Source organism: Canis lupus, unplaced genomic scaffold, assembly GCF_011100685.1.
Source record: "Canis lupus familiaris isolate Mischka breed German Shepherd unplaced genomic scaffold, alternate assembly UU_Cfam_GSD_1.0 chrUn_S1775H1972, whole genome shotgun sequence".
NCBI classification, from domain to species: Eukaryota; Metazoa; Chordata; class Mammalia; order Carnivora; family Canidae; genus Canis; species Canis lupus.
This window is the reverse complement of record NW_023330629.1, coordinates 57,030-62,808: the sequence shown is the minus strand read 5'-3', so window position 1 is coordinate 62,808 and position 5,779 is coordinate 57,030. Positions and strand designations below refer to the sequence as shown.

At 32.5% G+C, this 5,779-nt stretch overlaps 1 long non-coding RNA gene across 1 annotated transcript; it reads right to left on the bottom strand.

Moving 5' to 3' along the window:
* Positions 1-620: 620 nt before the first annotated feature.
* LOC119878648 lies at positions 621-4,965 on the bottom strand. Its single transcript, XR_005387041.1, has 3 exons — positions 4,873-4,965; positions 4,293-4,456; positions 621-670 (listed from the first exon to the last, which is right to left on the bottom strand). It is a non-coding gene; the product is annotated as an uncharacterized LOC119878648 (long non-coding RNA).
* Positions 4,966-5,779: the final 814 nt, after the last annotated feature.

Here is a 5,779-nt window from a genome sequence, read left to right as displayed (position 1 = left end):
TTTTAATCTCTTGATGGAAAATATATATAACTTTTACCCAGTCCTCTAATCATCCTTCCAATTCTCTTCCCCATGGTTCTACCTATATTATTTGTATATATTTTAAGATTTCAAATGAAGTTATTTTTCCTTCACATCAAGTTTGATATAATTACTATGATTATAAATCTGATTATTTTATTTGTTTTTTTATTTTGATATCTGAATAATGTATCAAATTTAGAGTGATTTTAGACAGATATACTTTCTGCTTCATTGAAAGGCATTCAAATTATAAATCTTTTTAAACAGAAAATGAAACTAATACTATCTTATAAATATATTTACATTTGCCTTTAAGAACTTTACTTATCTGCCTATTTTATCCCAAGTTCTGTGTTACCTAACACATGTAAAGGGCTAAAAAGATGAAATAGACAAGGTTCCTTTATCTACAGACTTTCAGAAAAGTGGGGACAAGTACATTTAAATAGGCCATTTCAATATGTGCTCTTAACGTTTAAAACAACAAGATGGGGATCCCTGGGTGGCGCAGCGGTTTGGCGCCTGCCTTTGGCCCAGGGCGCGATCCTGGAGATCCGGGATCGAATCCCGCGTCGGGCTCCCGGTGCATGGAGCCTGCTTCTCCCTCTGCCTGTGTCTCTGCCTCTCTCTCTCTCTCACTGTGTGCCTATCATGAATAAATAAAAAAAAAAAAAAATAAATAAAACAAACAAGATTTGCTAAAAATGGGGGTACAGTACAGGCTGCTTAAGGAAATGATACCATACCTAAGTCTGAAAGATGAATAGAAATTTTCAAGATGAAGTAGTAAAAGTCTGAATTACTTATAATATGTAAAATGAAATGAAGTTTAGTTGTGTAATACTTTTCTCTTGCATTGCTTGTAATGAACTGTCACTCTAGGTCACCAAACCCATATACCTCAAGGGCACTGGGACAAGACCTGTTAAGGTGGCAATTCAAAGAAAAGGAAATAGGTCAGCTCTTGACTAAGTGTGAGTTTGAGTTCAGTTGAGAAGACAGTCTTGAAGGCCAGCCTTTATCTCAGAGGAAAATATATTTTCTAATTTCTTTGCATTTTATGAAACCTATCACCATAAGTTTCCTCCATATTGTATACAGCAGACATCCTTTCTATTTGTGCAAGTTCTGTCTTCAAGTTCAGTATAATACAGAAGAATAAGAATATGCAGAAAAGAAGATAAAAACCCCGTAGTAAGCACCGGAAACACCCTGAAGAATTATGGCAAAAAAATCAGACACTAGACCTGTTGCTCAAGGACAGACTAATAACCAGCTTCCTAAGTGTTGAGTTGGGTGGGGAAGTATGCAATCCAGCTTTCCTTATAATACGGCATAGGAGAAAATTCACCCCCTGTTTTTTGTTCCATACAATATGGACATGTGTAGATAAGCAGTAACTTCTACCTGCTGCCCTTGTGAAGAGTTTTGTTGTGTAACATTTTCCTTATAAGACTAACAGCAGATACCCAAGATTAAAGCACTTCAAAGCACAAATACCTTAAGAGCAAATGGCCATATTTCTTTGATGCCCAAATTACTCCAAAAGTCCAGAGCAGAATAATTTTACCAGAAGATTAATCAGTCCAAGTAAGATATTAAGCCAGCTACCTTACATCAGCAGCAACAGAAAAATAAAAGGACATCAGATAGTTACTGACCTCCCTTGTCCTGTCAGTCTTGTTGATGTCGCATTAACCCCTCCCCATCACACAGCCATTATATAGCCATTCAGGGGAACCAAGAGGCTGATGCTCAACCTACTGAGCCACTCAGGTGTCCTAGATGTTGATTTATTTTTGACATACTCCTATAAACTAAGAACATCTGCTATTGAAAACTCGGGCAGTGTGGGTGTCTATATTTGTCTTAGTCTTGATGTACGACTTTGAATTTCCCCATGTATGTGACAATTCTTAAAGTAAATAATACCTATGCAGTGTATATTGATTTATATAGTAGATATATGCTCCAGAAACCGAGCAAAAATCATGTTAGATTTTTAAGAACACTTGCAAAAAATGAAATCTGTAACATTTCTTTTAAAATTTAAATATTTGCTCACCATTTATGTAAATATATCTAATATATTTCTTGACTAGTTTATGCAGAGGTAAAAATTCTTATTTCAGAAGAAAATTTAAGTTCTAAAGGTAGGAATAATTTAAACTTGCATAAGTAAAGCTTTAATTTTTCAACAAATTATGTGGCATTTGAAAGGCCATTTGGAAAAATCAAGGAGCTATTTGTATGGAACTCCTTCCCCCTTCTTCTCTGTTATAGATTATTTATGAAAACGTAGAATCATGGCTAGAACGGAAGTGATAGCTTATCCAATCTACATCAGAGCATAAAGAAATTTACTTTAGCCACTCCAAGCAAGAAATAATAAATTTTAAATTGTATAGTATAAAAACACTCATGAAATAAAGGATTTTTAGGCTTTGTATCCTTTGTGATCAGCCCATCGTGCTTTTCTCAGACTTTTCTTATATTTCCCCACACCTAATTCTTTTAACTCCAAATCTTAATAAAAATGAAACAAAAACATTTAAAAATAGAAATCCTTTCTACTATAGAAAATGTATATAATTTCTGTATAGGGCTGTTTTTTGGGGAAATAAAATTAAAAATAGAATCTGCTAACCCAGAAAACCTATTCACAAAAGTAGTAGATAAAGAAAGCTGTTTTATTATTAAATAAGCATTACACAAGGATATGATGTCCCATCATAAGAACTCCACCAAAGAGTTTTCAAAGACAGAAAATCTTCCCTTTTATATAGTCAAGCAGACAAACCTATTACATGCCTATTCTAAAGATGAATGACAAATAGTCCTCAGGTAAGAGAACTAGACAACATTATTGCCACACATAATTCATCCTAAATTGATCTGTAATTGGGGTGACTATCTGTGTTAGCTAATTGGCTTTATCCAAAGGAAAGATAAGTTTCTTGTATCTTTATGACAGGGAGTAGTTTTGTAACTTGGAGTGAGATGTCCACTGAAATTAGGTTCCTACCTTTCTACGGAAAGGGAAATAGAAGTGCCATCTTCCTGATAATTATATTTCAAAGAGATTCTTGGGAAAACATTCCTAAGTTTTGAGTCTAACAAGAGGTTTATTTAGCACTTGGAAATATTTATGTACATTTGAGAAAGACAGATAGAACTAATAATTACAAGTTTTCCAAAATGAAACTTTTAAGATAAAGAGAGGTGAGGAGTAGTCTTCTATTTTTAGCGGGGAGAACTAAGCCTCTTATTACTTGTATTTACCCTTACATTCCCCTTTCAATTTCTGATTGACAGGGCTTTGTCTTTATTAAATTTGCTCTACCCAATATATACTCCTACTTTATTAGTACATAATAGGACAGAAGGCTAAATGTTAAAGAAGGTTTAGGAAAAAAGACTAGAATGAAAGAGTTATGAAACTCTTTCCTTTCTTGATTTCAGTTATTTTCTTTCTGTTTATCTGAGCTGTAATTTCTAAATCAATATGCTTTAATTTGAACTAAATGGTGCCATTAAAAACTATCTTTATCCTGATTATTTGCTAATCACATCCCCACTCTTCCAGTAATCCCTACTCAAAATGTATGCACATTTTCCCAAGGGTAATCTATAGAAATAAAATCCAAGAGATACTCCATGAACATGATTCTGAAGGCAAATAAACCTTAGAAAATCAGTGTACAATTGCTTTGCGAAAAAAAAAAAAAAGTCATATTAATTAGGGCCATTATATAATTTTAATGGGTTTGGTCCAGCTTTTTTTCTTTTCCTTTCTAATATATGATATATATATATATATCATATATTAGATATAAATATATATTAGATATATATATTTGGCTATATATATCTCTGAAAAGAATAGAATGGAATAGAAAATATTAGAGGGCATCGTACATTTATGGAGTTATGCATTGTTCTATGAATCATGTTTGAAGTTATTTACTTTCATGTGTGATGTTGGTATGTATAAATAAACATAATTGTGTATTGGAGTTTTGAAAATAATAAATAAATACCATAGAAATGAAAACAAACAGAAACTACTCAGAGCTTCTATAACAAGGGGGTCAGCCACCATCCCTTGCTTTAATAGAAACTCAAAGACAGTCAGTGGAATGGGAAATCTTTATAGTGAAAAAAAGAAAGAGGGAAGGAAGGAAGGATTACTTTCTAATTTTGCTCTGATGGAGATTATTGTCATGGGGAGGCTGGAAGTGGGCTAACTAGAAGTAAAACAATCTTACCTGATTAGTTTGTGCAGCATATTTGGCTTTCTCTGATTGATTCTGTGTTGGAAGTGGGAGCAAAAATTAGGGAAATTGGCTATTATTGTCCAAGTCTTACTTTTCTTAATAGATTGCTGCAGAGGTTGTAGTCTGGCTTCCTGAGCTTCTCAAATGGGTCAGAGCTGTTGTCATATATAGAATAGCCATTATCCATGTGTATATTTGGTCCATCAAATAAAAATAATAAAAGTTTTAAATGCAAAAAAAAGTTTTAAATGCATGGTCATAAACTACATACCCCACTTAAACTTTCATAATGAACATTAATATATTAAAGAATAAAAAATGCTACATAAATCAATTTAATATTCTATAGAGTATATTCATATCACAATCATTTTGACTATCAAGCTCCATTTTTATTCCATAATCCCTCTTAACTCATAGAGCTTATGTTGCTTTGGGAATTTTTTTTAATTATATATATTTTTTTCGACTTTAATTATCCTTCTGTACCTCCTACATTAAATAAGTTGCAAGTTTTATCATTTGTCTTTACCAGTACTTGTCACCTCTGTTTTGGCCACAATTATAATACCTTTTATTTTGCTTTTCTTGAATTGTTCCAATAGCTAATTCCAGGTTCCTTTCTTGAAGCTACTCTTCTCATAGATTCCAGATTAGTTTTAGCTTTGTTACTTGATTCTAAAATCTTTATAGAATCTTCTATATTCTGACATAATCAATTCCACTCTGACTAGATACAAGAAGTCATGCACTGTTTGACTATAATTTGCTTTTCCACTCATATTTTATGTTTTTTATATAAAATTTTTTCTTGTTCAAACTTATGCCCCTCAGTCCTTTTGTAATATATTTTCTGATTTCCATTTATAAAAGTCCTTTGCATTCATTAAGAACAGTATAAAATTCAACTTCTTTGATATAGTTTTCATTATTCATCCCTACACTTTCCTTCTTTCTGTGTAGGAAACACAGAAAACTGTTTCCTTTTTCTGAATTTTTAAATTCTAATTACTGAATCACTTCCTCTGGCTTTTATTCTTATGTATTTCTAAAACACCTTAAATAAATAACATACTTTTCACATATTGTCTTGCATTAAAATTATTTATACCTATTTTAAGTAACTAATCCTTTTTTGTCCTTATACATACACAAAATCTATACATTATTCAACATTTTAAATCTTTATGGCCCAAAATATCACGTCTTGCACATCCTATCTTGTTGAATGAACAAACAAAACACCTTACTTTTTTCTAATCTCTAGTCTTCAAACATCACAATTAATCCCCCCTTGTCTGCGATTTTACTTTAGGCACTTCAAGTTATCCGCAGTCATCCTTGGTTCTGAAGCAAATGATTCTCCTTCTGACTTACTGTCAGAAGGTACACTAGCCTCATGCTTCATCTTAATACCTGCCTCATTCATCTCACATCATTTCATCACATAGGCATTTTCTCATCCCACATCATCATGA